The following is a 17,549-nucleotide window of genomic DNA, read 5'->3' as shown; positions in this document are numbered from 1 at the left end:
AGTCACCTCCCTGGACTTTTTAGGTGACTGACTCCCAGGCTGACCTGAGAATAGGTCTCTGTGGCCCCTGGATCGGTATACCTACCTCATCATATTGCAGCTGTTTTATTATGTGTATTATAATTATAGTTATAATTTCAATAATTTACTATTATAATTATACACCTATGTATTTGTCTCCTTTCTTAGATTGTGAGCTTCTGGAGTACAGGGACTATATCTGATTCATCCCTTTCCCTCCATTGGCTAGCACAGTGCCTGACAGACAGGAAGCAGGCAATACATGTGGGTTGAACTGCTCTGATTTCATAGGAAGGAACGGGACTATAATTTTGCAAGGGTTGTTTGTTCATGGTTAAGGCCTAAACTAATGCGTTAACATTGGAAGTATAGTTTCAACAGAATGGTAAAATTGTCTAATTGTTAAAATTGTTAAATTTAAATTGTTAAAATTGTCTAACAGTTAAAATTAGGTCTCCCCCCGGGCCTTCCCTCAAAAAATGCCTTAGTAAAATTATTTTATAACTAAAATCATTACAAGAAAACTTAGATTTCCCACCACAATGTTACACTACTGAGGAAGGCACATGAAAAACCCTCATCACCTTTCATAGGATTCCAACAGATAACCCTTTTCCATTCTAATCCACATCCCTTTTATCTTCAATTAAAAAAAAAAAAAGGAGGTGAAAAGTTAAAGTAGAATAATATTGCTGTGTACACAGTTTTTTTTTCCCCCTTCCTAGTGTTTTTCTCCTCAATGCGTGCAATTGGTAATTAAATATATTTCTGCTGGTCTTGTGGCCATATGCCTACAATATGTAAAAATACATTTGCGCTTTTTTTCCTCCATTCCTTTTGTTCCCAGTGCTGACTGCTGTCAGAGTGAACGGTCCAGATTCCCGTGTGCTGGTATCCATGGGCTCCGTCTTGCCAAGCTGCCAGTCTGGAGCGTCACACCTTACTGCCTTTAAAGATTGCCCTGCAGAGATAGAGGGAAATGGCAATTTTTACATGATGCAGTCTGGCGACCCAGGAGATTTGAAGTCAGAACTGGTGCCAAGATTTACCCAGGAGAGCAAGCAGAGGCAAAAACAGAGAACCTGGGCCAAAAGGAAAAAAAATAAAAGAAGAAAGAGGAGGAAGGCTGGGGGATGGGGAAACCCACCGTCAACTCTCTCTGGGGGTTCTCTCCAAAGGCCAGAACTTAAGGCCACTGAGTGGGTGATGGCTGTGTTATTAGGAGTATGTGGGTCCTAAAGAAAGTCAAAGGGAAGAGGTCGGCTTTTTTTGCATGCCCTAAATTGTAGTAGATTGCAGAATGTAAATGAGACAATTATTACACCAACGCTCATCAAGCTGGGCTGGAAAGACTTCAATAGCCTGATGAATATGCATGCAAATTTGTTAATTAAGTTAATTATTCTGCTGAAAATTCATTTGTCTTCCAAGGACATTTTCCCAATGATTTTAACATGCTAGCGCCATTAGTCATGCTCCATGCTATTTAACATTACTTTTTGTCCACTTTCTTTTCCCCCTACTTTTTTTTTTAATATTTTAAAGTTTTAAAAACAGTTGATTGGTTCTTTTAATTGACCCCTGCAACGTTGGAAGATGCCTAGAGCCAGCTCGGTAGGCATCCTCGGAAGCACATTTCAGTTAAATATTTCCTTGATATATAAAATGTCTGCAAAGTGTCACATTGGTGGGGAGGAGAAGGGCTCTATCTGGGATCATTAAAGCCAGAATTTGAATCGTTCTCCATAGTGACTGTAAGAGGTAATCTGTCCCTGCTGTGGGCGATTTCCCCAGCTCGGAGTGTCATTTGATACATGGGTTTACCTTGCTGTGGGAATGCGATGATTCCAGCCTTCTCTGTCCTCCTGCTGCAAGGCGAGACCCAGCGAACATGTGTGTTCAAACAGGAACCAGTACTGTGAGACTTTTCTGTCACCCATGAGGGCCCAAACCTGTAACCATGGCAACAAAGGGGAATAGTGTGTTTAAAATCACATCTAAATGGCAAATTGAGATATTTGAAAGAAACGGTTGGGTTTAATTTTGTTAGCCAACAGTAGCCAGAAAAATTGTAGCGTAGTATTTTTCAAATCTGCACATTATTTTGTTGGGTAAAGCAGGTTTATTTAATTGAGACCTTCGTTGTGGGCCTCAAAATTAGAATCTTTGTGAGTCGGAGTGAGCTTTATTCAACCAGATTCTTGATCTTAAGGCACATAGACACGTACAAAGCAGCCTATAGAAATCTTTCAAAAATCTATGTGCAGCGATTATTACTTCCCATCTCAACTCAAAAATCTGAACCTGTAGTCTGATAAATGCAAGTGTTCTTAGTGAGACAGTAGAATAGAATACCTGAAATCAAGACTTGCAGAAAATCAGAGGACTATGGTTGCCTGCATACATTAGACAGTCATATTAAAAGAAGAAAGATTGATCTAGGCGTCACTCAGGGGACTGCCATATGCATTTTAAAGGTCTCTCTTAAGGTCATTTATTTCCTTTGGAAAGAAGGTAAATTCAGATTCTACCCCCACACACACCACCATCAGTCATCCTAAAAGAACTCACTGATACTGTTGCAGGTTATAACCTATATCTTCAGTTAGGGTTGATCAGACCAGCTTAAAGCCAAGCTAATGGAAGGGGGATTAAATAAGGAAGACAACATGATTTAATTGAGAGTTAAAGAAAAATTAATTGGTATGCTATCTCTTTCGAGCCATCCGTATATATTTTATACAGTATGAATGGCACTATGTGTCACATAGATCGTAAACCAATTAAAATGATATTTTAAACCCTGTAATTTCTATAATTCCATCTGTTTTAGAAGGTTTAATTAGCAAAGTTACAAAAGCCAAATATATTTGAATATTTTGAAAGCAGGCCGAACAGCAAAAACTGAGAAGTTCCCATAAACACTTAACCACACAACCATGTACATTCATGAGACTATATTTCAGTTAAAATAATATGTGTGGATTTTTCTAAATTTTACCAGCAGCAAGTCACATCCCCCCCAAATTATGATCATATGTTAGGCTGTGTAAATTAATTCAGGGCTTTTTTTTTCCTGTTTTTCATCAAACTTCCAGAGATTTCTTCTAATGAAAATCCCATACCTGTCATTTAACCTCAATTATGGGCCCAAAGGAGTGACAGCTACATAAAGCTAACACTATTGAACTTTCCCTTAACTATTCTTTCAAAGGATTATAAGAGAGGCTTGCCATTTTGCAAGTAGAAGGGACTATTTTTTCAGATATATCCAAAAACATATTTCAGCTACCAGTAACCTATTTTTGAGAAATAAGAGCATAAATAAGAGATGACAGGTTGTGTCATCTTTAAAATTTGAACACAAAATCCAAAGCTACAAAGTATTCAACTTATTTCGGCACTATGAAAGGAAACTATTATTTCGATCTTTAAAATAATGGGTCAAACATGAGATCTTGCTCTGTTCTTTGGTTTGGATGCTGTGCTGAGCAGCTGTGCAGGGTTCTGGGCCTCATATGGCCGCAGTCACCGATGACTGACAGAACAGTGGTGACAATGTGACGTATAATATTCTCTCTTTTCAAAATGCGTGCCATACCATGATTGTGACTCAGTGGGTGTCCAGCTCTGTCTTTCCTTTCTACGGGATTTCTGACATATAACAAGATGTAATTAATTTTTTTATAGGCTTGTCTTTTTCATTACCAGAAATACAGTGAGTGTAATTTATTATTAATTCTGCTTCTATTCCATACTACCGGAACAAACTACTTTTGTTTCCATTTGTATTTGTGTTGTATGCTCTTAAGTCAGAAAAAAATGGCTAATAAGGAAAACAGGGACTCAAACCTCACTGTGCTGAGGAGATATATTGTGCTGGAAAAGTGCCATTTATTGAGGATCTACTACATCATTCTGTTTCGTGGGCATCATCTCCTTAATCTTTGCATCTGCAACCAAGAAAGGTATAATTATCCTCATTTGACAAGTGAACAAAGCAACACCCAAACCCGAAGAATTTAAGCCCCTTGCTCCATAAAAAAGAAAGAAATGAAAATTTCCAGTAAGCGAGCAGCAAGAGCAAGATTGGAGCCAGAAAACATATCCAAATTGTTTGTTTTACCCCAAAGCTTTCAAGTGTTCTAATATATCTGACTACCACTACTAATCTTCAAAAACTCATCTTTGGAAGGCCAAAATATACGCAACACTTAATATTCTTGTAGGATCTCAGCATTTACTTTCGTCACCAAGTACGACCTGGCCCTCTCAGCTTGATTTCATTGTATCATATTGCAGGGTATTAAGGATGGACTTCCTATCTTTTAAGAGGATTACCTTTTCTACTTGGATGTATTTTGAGTTTAAAAAAATGGGGAATATTCCCAAGAAGGAGGTTAAATAGATTTTGTTTGTAAATAGTTGAGCAGTTGCAGGAGGCATCTGTTCCTCTTTTGCTTCACCTGTGCTTCTCCTTCTTTGGATCTGCACTTCCTCCCCACCTGCCATGCGGCTGTCCTAGGGAGGCTGCATCTCCCCACCCCGTCCTTGTCATGGGGCAGTGGGTGCCTGGAGTCCTGAGAGGGGGTTAAATATGTCAGAGGGAAAAGGTTCTTTCTCCTTCTAAAATGATGAATAGGGAGGGCCTATGGATCTTGACTGCTGTGAGCAGTGAAATTTTTCCCAGAGAAACCGACATACAGGGAAGCAGAGGAGAAAGAGGGAGAGAGAAAGAGGAAGAGAGAGTCAGAAAGTTGATATCAGGTCAGCTTGTCTAGGACTTCTCACTGAGAGGAGCCTAAAAGTTCTCTCTCTCCCTCTTTTCCTCTCCCTCTCTCTCTGTCTCACTATTTTGACTTGGATAATTGTCCTAATATAGACATCTGCAAGAGTCAGAAGGAATAGTATGCACCAACCGACATTTCTTCATTCTGTAGTATTTTTATTCAAATTTTACAAGGGCAAAGTGGATCAATATCTCAGAAGATCCATATATGTTGATCTTAAAAGGGTTGTCCACCAGCCCATCTTTAATTATCTGTGTCACTTTAGTCACTGATCTGTATTTATCAAATATTTCAGTAGTCATGAGGAATCCTCCATCCATCATAGCTGTATCAATTTGTAATTATACACTAGAGTTGAGTTTCTATACTAGAAAGATTGGCCATGAGACAAAACTGAGTCTTTTTATAGTCTGGGCCTGTTTGGTAACACTTTGAATATGACATTTGGCAATGATCATTGTGAAATGCTATCCAGATAATTGAGACCAAAGAATCCACTCCCAGGCCTGACTTGCTTAATTTGCTTGCCTATGCTAATGAATGTAACTTTTTAAAAAAAACTTTGTGTTGTATATATACTTCCAAAGTCTTAAGAAGGGCCTGGAACTCTATTGTACCCTTGGGAGTTAACGTTCTCAGTCAGAGATATATGAACCATTTTTTGGTAATAATTTAGAGAAACTTACAATTTATCATAAGACTAACATACTACATACTACAGGATCTCAGAACATGCATTCCGATAACAGATTTCTAAAGGTTGAAAGCCTGTTTCTACCACTTACTGTCATTGATGTGACTTTGGGCACATTGCTTCAGCATTTTGTTTCTCGGTTTTTTCATGTTCGAAATGAGGACAATAATAGTTTCTACTCCACAGAGTTGTTGTGATTGTTTATGGAGTTAATAATTGAAAAGTTCTTGAAACAGTCCCTCGTACAAAGCTAGGCTCAGGAAAGATGAAGTCTTCTTATTATTGAGTTTTTAATTTACTAAAAGAATAGTTTTTTTATAGATGGGAGGGGGCAAAAGGAGAGGAAGAGAGAGAGAGAATCTCAAGCAGGCTCCATGCCCAGTGCAGAGCCCAATGTGGGGCTCAATCTCAAACTCCAACATCATAACCTGAGCCAAAATCAAGAGTCAGACACTTAGCTGACTGAGCCACCCAGGTGCCCCTGAAGTAGTTGCTTTTAGGGAACTCCTTCTGCCCCATTGGCAGAATACGCAGACATTAGTTAGTTAGTGTAATTAATGCTAACAATGTGAAAAATCCTGGCTAAAATTCTTCCTATTTCTTAGTAGCTGTACTTGCAAGAATTATCCAAATAGTTGACACCTAGCCAAATCTATTTGTCTGCTGTAGCTCTTGTTTGCATACCAGATGTATCTTCAAAAATTCTAATTTTTAAAATCATCTTAAAAATGTATCACATATCTCCTATATACAAGGTACTGTATTCAGTGTTTCTGGGGTTTATACAGAAATATGTCATGGAGCTTTCTTGGGCATGTGCTGCAACAATTGGGAGAGTGGCATACTTCCAGAGGGGTATTTTCTTTGGGTATTATAGTGTGTTATCTTCTGGCCTTAGGGTATCCCTGATCAGAGCGTAGGGTCCCTGGGCCCCTTCACTCAGGATAAGTAGACCATCACCAACACACTTCTGCACAGTGGCCACTGGCTTGCCTGGCTGATTCATATGGGCATTAGCCATGGTTTTGTGTAAGTCTGAAGGCATCACAAATGCTTGGGCTCAACTACTTCTTGTTCTACCAACTTTCATCTTTGGGATAGCATCTCACTCCATCTTGATTGCTTACTGACCAAAAATACCAAAAACACACTTAAAGAAGATATCCAAAAGCTTTCTCTACACTTTTGACATTTGACTTCACTGTTTTGGGAGCAGGGGAGATGCTGAGTTTACTTGATCTTTCTACTTTCCAGAAATTGAAGACGCTCTAGTTATTCGTTATTCTTTCATGCATTCTGGATGAGCTTGACTAGATGACAGGAAAGGATTTAACCTCCCCAGTTCTGCAGACCTACCTACTTGGCCTTAAGCTTCCAGCTACCTTCTTGAAGTACTTGGCAGTGTTGGTGCTCTTTCTATCACCTGGTTTAAGTTGTGTACTTAAACTGCTTGTTGGTATAACTTTGCTCCCACCTTCTGACTAAGACACCATACCCTTATACCCCATCTTAGCCCTCCTTTCCCTGAATTTTTTCCACCTTTCCGAACCAAGGCAGAATGACACTTCCATGACACATCAGTTCCACACCAGGCACCTCTGAAACAGGAAGGATCTTACTCTCTCAAACTTCCATTTCTCCACCTCCACCACCAAGAAAGATAAGGAAGATAAGCAAGTGCCTGGAATGGGCCAGACTGAGCAGTAACCTAGAGGCAGAGAGGGCACGCTGAGTACCAAGAAGAGAGGATGGAGGAATGCTGTCCTTGATGGGGCCAGCCAGAAGCCATCTTTCCTCCACATGGCCCCAAGGACAGCACTCTGTGGTGTGCAGGGGTCTGATGGCCACTGCTAGATGGCTCCTTCCAGTCAAGATCACATCTTAGACAGTTTGATGGTTTTCCAGCACCTGTCCCTTTGCCGGGCACACAGTGTTTTCTGAACCATGGACGGAAACTCTGAATAAACTTTCCACTTGTTCAGTATCATTCCACTTGTTCATTGAAAACTTCAGAACCCACTTAGTTTATTCCCTTCTCAAAGAAAAGCACAGGGCTGCCCTTGACTGGTTGTCCCCCTTTCTATGGGTCCCTTGGGAGGAAACCTGTATCTTTTTCACACATGCCTATTTTTAGTCATTTTCTCCGTAAGCTGTAACGTCTCCCTCCAGCTCCGGCTTACTCAAACATAGACGATTCCTGGATAGAGATTCTAACTGGAAGCTAGTTACTACCTTTCGCACTTACCTGGTTAGACTTTTTTACTACTGACTTGCCAGAGCAGGAGAGTCACTGACTCTGTCCTCTAACCTTGGCAGAATGACTGTCACCTAGGAGCCCTTACAGATTCCTTTCCTGGAGGACCATCTGCATGTTATCTAGGGAATAGACTATTTTCCTTCTATGATGCAGTAGATGATGTTCTCTGTTTTAAACAAAGATCTATAAGAGACAGTCTCCTCTCCCAAAAAAGAAGCCCCAAGTAGAAATACAACCCTGAAAGATTATGGACTATGAATTCTTTCTGGGGGAGATCAATTTATACAACTAAATCTCAGTCTTTTCTGTTTCTCTTATGATGAAGGGTTGCCTTTTGGTAAGGAAAAAGATTTTTAATCATAGAGCGAAACATCATGGAAATCCAACCCAGACTTTTTTAAAAGCATGGTCTTCTCAAAAGAGAAATAGTAATGACAGTAATATTAATGGTGACACCAACGATATGGCAGGTTATAACAAAGTGGATTAACTTGAATAAAATGCTGTGCATTGGGATGCTTGGGTGGCTCAGTTGGTTAAGCAGCTGCCTTTGGCTCAAGTCATGATCCCAGAGTCCTGGGATCGAGTCCCACATCAGGCTCCTTGCTCAGCAGGGAGCCTGCTTCTCCCTCTGTCTCTGCCTGCCATTCTTCTGCCTGTGCTCACTCTCTCTCCCTCTCTCTCTCTGACAAATAAATAAAATCTTAAAAAAAATGCTGTGCATTGTCTTCTCTATTTTATACATATATTCATACACACAAACACACACACACATATATGTCATGGAGAAAATGTGGACTGCCCCCTCATACGAGGAACACGTTAGGAAATTTATGATGTGTACACACCAAAAGGCTAGAATGCAGTGTCTAAAGTGAGACAGGCTGCAAAAGCCCCCATGTTAGGGGTTAAACTGCATCCCCCTAAACTTCATATGTTGAAGCCCAAACTCCCAGTACCTAAGAATATGACTGTATTTAGATACAGGCTCTCTGGAGAGGTAATTAAATTAAAATGAGGTCATTAGGATAGGACTTAATCCAATATGATGGATATCCTTTTAAGAAGAAGGGATTAGGACAGAGACACACATAGAAGGAAAAGCAGGTGAAGACGTGAAGATGCAGGGAAGAGACAGCCACTTGCAAGCCCAGGTGAGAAGCCTCAGAGGAAACCAGCCCTGCCTGCCCTTTGATCTGGTACATCTAGCCTCCAAATCTGTAAGAAAATACATTTCTGTTTATTTGAGCTGCCTTGTCTTTGGAGTAAATTAATATAGTAGGTAAAAGAAAAAAGCATGTTGCCTTGACCAGAGCACTGGAAGTATCCTTCCAGCTGGAAGCCTCGGAGAAAGCTCTATCAAGGTGACTTGATAATGGCCTTTGGAGTAGAAGATGGGCACACAGAGCTGGAAGAGTTGGCTGCTTTTCACATGTCAAGCACAGGGCTGCGGAAAAGTAGAGGTGCCAGCTGGACAGAGGGGAAGAAAGACTGAATGCAGGTTAGAGCCAACATAACAAGCTTGGATTTTCAGGCTGAATGCAAAGGAAAGCACTGTAACAAAATCACAGTTATGCTTGAAAACGGTTAACCTGGATGTGATGTGATGGTCAGCCGTGAGAGGGAGGCGTTTTGAGTTGGGGCAGACAAGCTGGCAACCCAAGGCAACAGAGTACAGTGAGGGGGTAGAGAAGGCTCAGAAGAGACAAACACAGAACAGGTAAAATAATCAGGACCCAAGAGATGGATTTGCAGTGGGAGGCAGGGGGAAGAAGAAGAACTGAAGAACCGAGTGATGACTGGAAGGTTCTGATTTTTATGTCTGGAGGGATGGGATGATGCATAACTACAGACGTAGGAAGAGAGTGGCAAAACAGGTGTAGGGAGGATGATGACCAGTGCAGCTTTAGAGCTACTGAGGACCAGCAATTTGAGATGGGTCAGAAATACACAATGAATAGACATATATATATGTACACACACATGTCCTATCGACCACAGTATTTGTTTGGAAAAGTATAACATATACCCTTTTGGAAAACTTTGCTTCTATATATGTTTGAGACTTTTACAGTCCTAAAAGTAAGGTTGAAGCTGTAAGTTTGGAAGTTTGGATCATCACTAAAGCTGTGAGAAAAGATTAAATTGCCAAGAGAAATAATAGAAAAAGAGAAGAGAAATTTGGGCAAAGCCCACAGAGGGCCTTTACGGGAGACAAGTCAAAAGAGAAGTAAGTGATGCATTCTTTGGAGAGCTAGAAGGAGGGCTTCTACCTGGCAGAAAACCTCTACTTAGCTATGGTAGTTGTTCTAGAACCTTGAAAAAAAAATCCTCTTCTCGTATCCTCTTTTTTAAATGATTAAAATTTTCAATGGAACAGATGAAAGGGTTTCTCTGGTTGTAAATAATAAAGTAGATCCATTTTTACTTGCATCGTCAGAAAACAGGAATCTCAATTTCTTCTCAGCTATAGTAAATCTAAATAGAAATATAAAAAATCAAGCTATCTCATGACTACCAGCTATTGCTTATCTCAAGATTTCTTTTAATGGAATAAATGTGTTTTCATAAAATTTGAAGAAATATATATTCAAATACTGCCTCATAGAATATTTATCTTAGAAGCAATCCAACCTTACCTCTTTCTCCCAAGTGGTGGGATTTAAATCAAAGAACTCCATGGAGTTTACGTTACTAAACATTGGCTTTTTATATGTTCATTCCATCAATGATAGAACATTGATATAAATATCAAAGGTTATAAAACTCTCTCTGGCACATTGTCTAGCCTTTTCTCTGATTTTTTTCTGAATTAGGTTGCCCAGGGCACTTACATTTAGAAATATATCCCCACTTATAACCACATTCAGGGACTGCCTAGTGTCCATCCAATCTGCAATGGACAGAGGGACAGAATCTGCCCCATCCTACGAACATAGTTGTTAGGGGCTCACAGTGTGAAGGTGATGAACATGAAGAGGTGTGCTGAGAACTCACAGCCCCCAAAAGAGAGTTTTCCCATTGATTAGAGAACTGTCTTTAAACTCTCCCTTGTAATTCCCCAAACCCCTGGGCTTGAAAGAGATAATGATATTTTATAGGAGGGGATTTATGAGCAGTTGTAAGCTTTATAGCATACTGAGCCTTCTGTGCATTTTTGGCTATTATAGAATAAAGGCAATTTACACTTAATATCAATTAGTTTAAAATTAACTTACAAATCTGGGAGAGTTCAACTTTTTTATTTTGAAGATCATAGTAATGACATCTACTTTACTTTCTAATGAATGTTAAATTTTAACATGAAACTAGTCTAAGTAAACAATCAAATAAAAGCTTTAGAAATGATCCTTAAAAGTCAAAGATTCAGATAGGATTATATCTAAATAAACTCAAACAGACGGATTTCTATCATACTGAAAGCCATTCCACAAAGAGGCTTTCTAACATCCTTCCTGAGTGTTTGTTTATCTGATATCCAGAAATAATTAACTAACCAATAGAATATCAATTTAATAAATTGAGTTTATTATTCCTATTGTACCATCTTTGCTAATTGTATCTATCAATCATTTGCCAACAACCACTTAAGTGGGATTTTTGAATAAACCTTTAAAGTACTTATAAAATATGGATTTATAGGAAACACAGATTATATAATGCAGCTGAAGAAAATTTATCAGCATTTCTCTTTTGCAAATGGAAAATCATTGGCTAGTAAAAAAAAATAAAGATTTTATTTGTTTGGTCAAATCAATTCACAATCATTGACCTATTTATGTCTGTGTATCTCCTTCCAAATAAGATATGAAAGGTATAGTCAACAGTGTAAATTCAATAAGTTTATTACAGAAATAGAAAACCAGAACCAGGACTGAGTATAACAAGGAAAAATGGAATGGAGATAAATCTCAACAGCAAAACCAAAAAGCTAGCTGTTCTGTTTTTTAATAAATCCAAACCAGTGGGGTTTAGGGCATATTCCCCCTAAATCTGGCACCTTGGCATACCGAATATTTTAAACTGAAGGAATCTGAGGAAACAGCAGATACCGGAAAGTCATTTTGGTCTTTCTCCACCCTTCTCTCCAATCAGGTCATAAAACCTTCATAGGAAAGGAGACCTCTCTACACCTGGATGGAAGAAGCACCTTATCGTTGAAAATGCCATCTTAACAAATAGGCCTTGCTAAATTTCCCCCAGCTTACTATACTCCCCTTGTACTCCTTAACCTATATTCCTACATGGCTGTCCACTCTTCATCCAACCTAGCATAAATATACTCAGGCCCAACTCTTTCTTTGGGTCATCATTTCCTTATGAAAGTTCCTGTGTCACACAAAACTTGGATTTAATAAATTTGTGTGCTTTTCTTCTGTTAATCTGTCCTTGTCAATTTCATTTTCAGATCCATCCAGGAACTCTAAAAGGGCTGAGGAAAAAAATTCCCCCCTACAAAACCACCAAACCAAGAGAAGCAAGCCTCAAAATACACTTGCTACTGTTCAATCATATAACCATGCTGACCATCTCCAAGATCTGGTTACAGGAGTTTGAAAGGATTTTCTCTCCATCCGCCTCATAGGGCATAATACTGGTCTCCCTGGGGCTCACAGATGAAAGTGCAAGTTATTAGATTGAACATCATAATCATACCATGATTGATACCACCATTTCTTCCTGTATGAAACCTTTCTGAATGTTTTATATCAACGAAGAATATTTTTGGCAATAATATATCCTAAATGGAATTTGTGTGAAACCATCTTTTTGTGTGAAACCAACTATCTTTTTCAGCAGTGTACAGGCCATACAGTGTTTCTGATTTTAATTTTCCTTTTAAAAACAAATGGCATCTTTGAACTTGAGGATGTGTCTACCAGCATTGGTGACTTCAAAACAGAGGTGTTTAATTATAGCGGTACAAGAAATTAACATGCATCTGTTCCACAAAGACTAAGTTAAATTTTTATCATAAGTGCACTGATGTTACAAGAATAAAATGGCAAAAAGGTTTGCTGGAGATGTTCTTTGCATTGGCGGTGAGAGGTGGGTAATTGGGTCAGTCGAGTTCATATATTAAAGAATTGTCTGCCGGCTATTGCATGGGCTGTCACAATCTGTCTAAATCAAGCATAACTATAGATCTCCAGAAAGCTATTATTGATCGAAATAAAAATCCGCATTTTATTTAGGTTCAAACAAAGAGCCAAGGCTAATATCAACTATATTTGATCACCAAGTGTGTGCTAGTTGAATATTCAGTTTTACTGTACCACAGCTTATTAAAAGTCTTGGTGTCTTTTGAAATACAGATAAGTTTGATAATTCATCTCAGTTTGAGGACAAAAAGTGAGATTGGAAAGAATGACTGTTTCTTTGATGATGTTGCATCTCTAGATAGAAGAAAATAAAAAGAACAAATTTATAAAAATAGTTGAACCTCATCACAAAAATTTCTGACATCCATTATCAATCAATATTTCCTGAAGATACCATGTTTTCTCCATCATCTATTTAAATGGATCAAACATGGTATCACAATGGACAGACTCCCTTGCGAAAGAAACAATTACTTGATAATATAGGTTATTTTAATGGACATATCCCTTTAAACAAAGCCGTCACATCTGTTCCGCCTTCTAATTACAAATGCAAAAGGAATACAATTCACCAATGCCCCATAAAAAAAGTAAAACATAAGTGATTTAAATGCATATGTATGTTCCCTAGTCAATGCAGCATGCAATCTGCTATGTTTTTTACATGTTCTGGGCACAAATCAGATGGAAAACCTGTTCTCTGATGAACTGTGACTTCTTCCTGGATAAGTTTGATGCTGTATCAAAGCAATGGTTTGCACAAATAGTTTGCAGTGTACATTATAGATGTAGCAAGTTTTCCAAGCTAAACTTTTCCTGGGCATTGACATTTTATAATCAATATGATCAGTCACACTATTCTGATCCACATTGATTATTAAAATATATCAATCCAATGTGTAGAAGAGATTTTCAATTCTTTTCATTTCTTTCTGTTTCTTCCTAAAGGAAGAAAACAACAGAAGTATTTGCATAGTGTTACCTAGTGGTCCCTGCTCATGGGGGTGACTTAACAGCATTTGCCACTCTCCAATGATTATTTAAATAATTATATATAGTTCTCACATTAAATGGTAGAATAGACATTGATTGGTATATAATAATATTATTTTCTTCTCAAAGAAAAGTAACTTCTTTCCAGTAAAAGTAGTCCCATTTAAAGATCACATTTGAATGGGGTTCATTTTCTGGACCTCTGAGTGGGGCAGGAAAGCTGGAATTTTATTAGATCTAGAGGTCAGGAGAGCCAAAATCCTGTACTTTATTAGGACAATGCAGCATACTCAGAGTGCTGTATTATCAACCTAAACAATTAACAATTTAATCTCAAAGGTTAAGAAAATGTTATTGTATCTCTTCCTCAAGATTGGATTCATCCAGTTTCTTTCACTCACTTTTCTCTAGGACTGGGAGTTTGGTGGCATGTAGATGGGCCTCAATTCTTCCCCTGCTAAGAAGGAGGCATCTCCAAAGTGGAGGTTGTCTTACCCATGAGTGTGTCCCATTACTGAGAATAGACTCATTATAGAGAACAAATATTAGCTGCCAGTATTTTTGAATGAATGAATGGATGAATGAATGGACCTGAAAGTGTGAATAGGGAATTGACTGATCCTGACAAAATTCTACTTTCAAAGAGTCATTTTATGTGAAAATAGTAAAATAAGTGTTAATACGGTCTTTACATCTGAAGGCAATTTTCCCACCTTGTTAATTATTGCTAAATATCAGAAGACCCTATTAGTATCTCTCTCCTAGAATTCGTTGTGAGGATAAAATGAGATAATACCTGTAAAGCACTTAAAACAGTGCTTGGTCCAAAGTAAGTACTTGGTTAATATCAGTAATAATTATTTTGTTCACTATGACAATAACTCAGACAGAGTCTGGTCAATTTCTCATCCCATAGAAAATTAATTATATTAATTATTAATTTTTTAAAACCTGAATTTAATGGCAGCATTGGATAGCCAAAGTTTTAAAAGTACTGAATACACACCTGCACAAGCATACATAATTAAAAGGCAACAGATAAAGATCAGGGTAAATTTTATCAAGATATGACAGAGAATAAGAGTTATTAGGAGTAAAGCCTTCAGAGCTGACCAGTTCTGCCTTAGAGAACCAACTTTGTCTCTTCCTCACTGTGTGAGCTTATATTTAATTCAGCTAAGTCTCTGTTTCCTCATCTGAGACATGGGGATGATAAAGAATACCATCTCCTAGGTTTGCTGTCAGTGACTAATAAGGCAAAGTGCATTGCCTAGATCGTTCTAAGCACTCCATAGATATTAGATATTATTATTATTGCTACCACTCCTGGAACCAAATTTCATCACAGGCTGTCAAAGCTTTTAAATTGAATTCTGTCATTTTCATGAGCAAGAAGAAGAAAATCCTGATGGGGTTTGACAACTAAGAACCCCAAAGTAAATTATTTCTCCTTCACATACACAACTGACTTCCTTTGATATTAATATGAGCTCTCTATGTGCATAGAAATGAGGATAGACCAAATGCTCTTCACATCTATTTGGCTTTCTAACTTCAAAAGCAAAACTCGGAGGCAATCTGCTGCTGCATGCAGTCCTCACAGCCTCCTGACTGGGTTCACTAATATAGCGTCAGATGGAAGCTCTAGTATTCACACAGCAACTCTGCATCACCTGATTGGCATGAAAGACTTGTATACACTAAATATTTTCTTTCCAAGCATCTTTCCCATCTTTTCCATTCTCCTTGCAACACCTGAGTGTCATGAGCATTCCAACTGTTGGACTCCAGCAGATACTCCTTCTTAAAACGACCCAAAATTCAATCACATGTTATCATTACCCCGAAACATAGACCAAAAACATTATGTCTCAACTCAAAAAGTCGCCATGTGGTAACCTCTTTGACATTGGCCATAGCAACTTCTCACGTGTCTCTTGAAGCAAGGGAAACAAAAGCAAAAACAAAGTATTGGAACGTCATTGAAATAAAAAGCTTCAGGGCACCTGGGTGGCTCAAGCAGTTGAGCATATAACTCTTGGTGTTGGCTCAGGTCCTGTTCAGGGTCGTGAGATGGAGCTCTGCTTGGGGATTTGCACTCAATGTGGAGTCTACTTGAGATTCTTTCCCCCTCCCTCTGCCTCCCCTCTGTCTCTCCCCCTCTACTCACTCTCTCACTTTCTCTCTCTAAAATAAATAAATAAATAAAATCTTAAAAAATAAAAAGCTTCTGCACAGCAAAAGAAATAATCAACAAAACTAAAATGCAACCTTCAGGACAGGAGAAGATATCTGCAAATTACATATCTGATAAAGGGTAAGTATATATAAAGAACCTATAAAACTTAACACCCCAAAAATAAATAATCCAGTTAAAAAATAGGCAGAAGACATGAATAGACATTTTTCCAAAGAAGACATACAGATGGTCAATAGACATATGAAAAGATGCTCAACATTATACAGCATCAGAGAAATACAAATTTCCCTGCATGGCTACAGCAGCCACTCTGGAAAACAGTACAGAGTTTCCTCAAAAAGTTAAAAAATAGAATTACTCTATGATCCAGCAATTGTACTACTCAGTATTTACCCAAAGGATAGAAAAATACTGATCCAAAGGGATGCACACATACCAATGTTTATAGCAGCATTAGCAACAATAGCCAAACTATTGGTTTTCAAGCCCAAATGTCCACTGACTGATGAATGGATAAAGATGTGGTATACATATAAAATGGAATATTACTCAGCCATCAAAACAAATGAAATTTTGCCATTTGCAGTGTTGTGAATGGAGCTGGAGTATACCATGCTAAGTGAAATAAGTCAGAGAAGAAAGACAAACACCATATGGTTCACTCACATGTAGAATTTAAGAAAGGAAACAAATGAACGTGGCAGGGATGGGGGAAAGAGAGTAAAACCAAGAAATAGATTTGTAGTGATAGAAAACCAACTAATGGTTGCCAGAGGGGCGGCGAGCAGGGGGATGGGTGAAATAGGTGATGGGGATTAAGGAGGGCACTTGTGATGAGCACTGGGTGTTTCAGTGTTGCATGTTAAATGTTGAATCACTAAATTCTACACCTGAACTAGACTTTAAATAAAAACTTGGAAGAAAGAAAGTTTCCATTAATTCTCAGTGACTCTAGAATGCAGAATCCTTAGCCTAAGTGCTGGCTCTTCTTCATTTGCCCCTCTAGATCCACTCTCTGCTCTGCTCTGTCCAGCAGTCTCACCTCCACAGAGGGGCTCTTGCTCTCTGGCTTCTAGTTGGGTTTAGCCAAAGGGAAGTCCCTAAAGGTCCTGATGAGTACCTTACTTGAAATGTGGGGGAAGAGAGAGCCACCTATCCTTCACTGCCAGAATATGGTTCGGGCACCATTTTGGCACTAGAGAAATGGCCGCGTTTCTCAGCCTAAGGTCACAGTTCTTGCCAGGCCTCCTTTTCCCATAAGTGTAGCACTTTCCAGTTTCTTGTTACAATTTCTCCTCTTGACGATTCAGGCCCCCTGAGGATTGCTTCCCTTTATTAAACTTTTCAATTTTATCCCATTTAAGTGTGTCATCCGTTTCTTGCCAGGATCTTGACTAATACATAGTAGTTTATGGCATGTGCTGCCATCATGAATGCTCAAATTATCATTATCCCCTAAACATTTGGATAAGAAGACCTGGATGATGCTTTG

The 17,549-nt window shown here is 38.6% G+C and overlaps 1 long non-coding RNA gene across 1 annotated transcript in view; it reads right to left on the bottom strand.

Moving 5' to 3' along the window:
- Nucleotides 1–699: 699 nt before the first annotated feature.
- LOC122904079 overlaps nucleotides 700–17,549 on the bottom strand; it is a 63,325-nt gene continuing 46,475 nt past the window's right edge. Inside the window, exons 2-3 of the long non-coding RNA XR_006384148.1 lie at nucleotides 1,846–1,973; nucleotides 700–982 (exon numbers count right to left, since the gene is read on the bottom strand). This is a non-coding gene — a long non-coding RNA (uncharacterized LOC122904079). The remainder of the gene's footprint in view (nucleotides 983–1,845; nucleotides 1,974–17,549) is intronic.

The sequence above is a fragment of the Neovison vison genome, chromosome 4, assembly GCF_020171115.1.
Source record: "Neovison vison isolate M4711 chromosome 4, ASM_NN_V1, whole genome shotgun sequence".
Taxonomy (NCBI): Eukaryota; Metazoa; Chordata; class Mammalia; order Carnivora; family Mustelidae; genus Neogale; species Neogale vison.
Note: the sequence above shows the minus strand (reverse complement) of the source record. Positions and strands in the feature narration are given on the sequence as shown.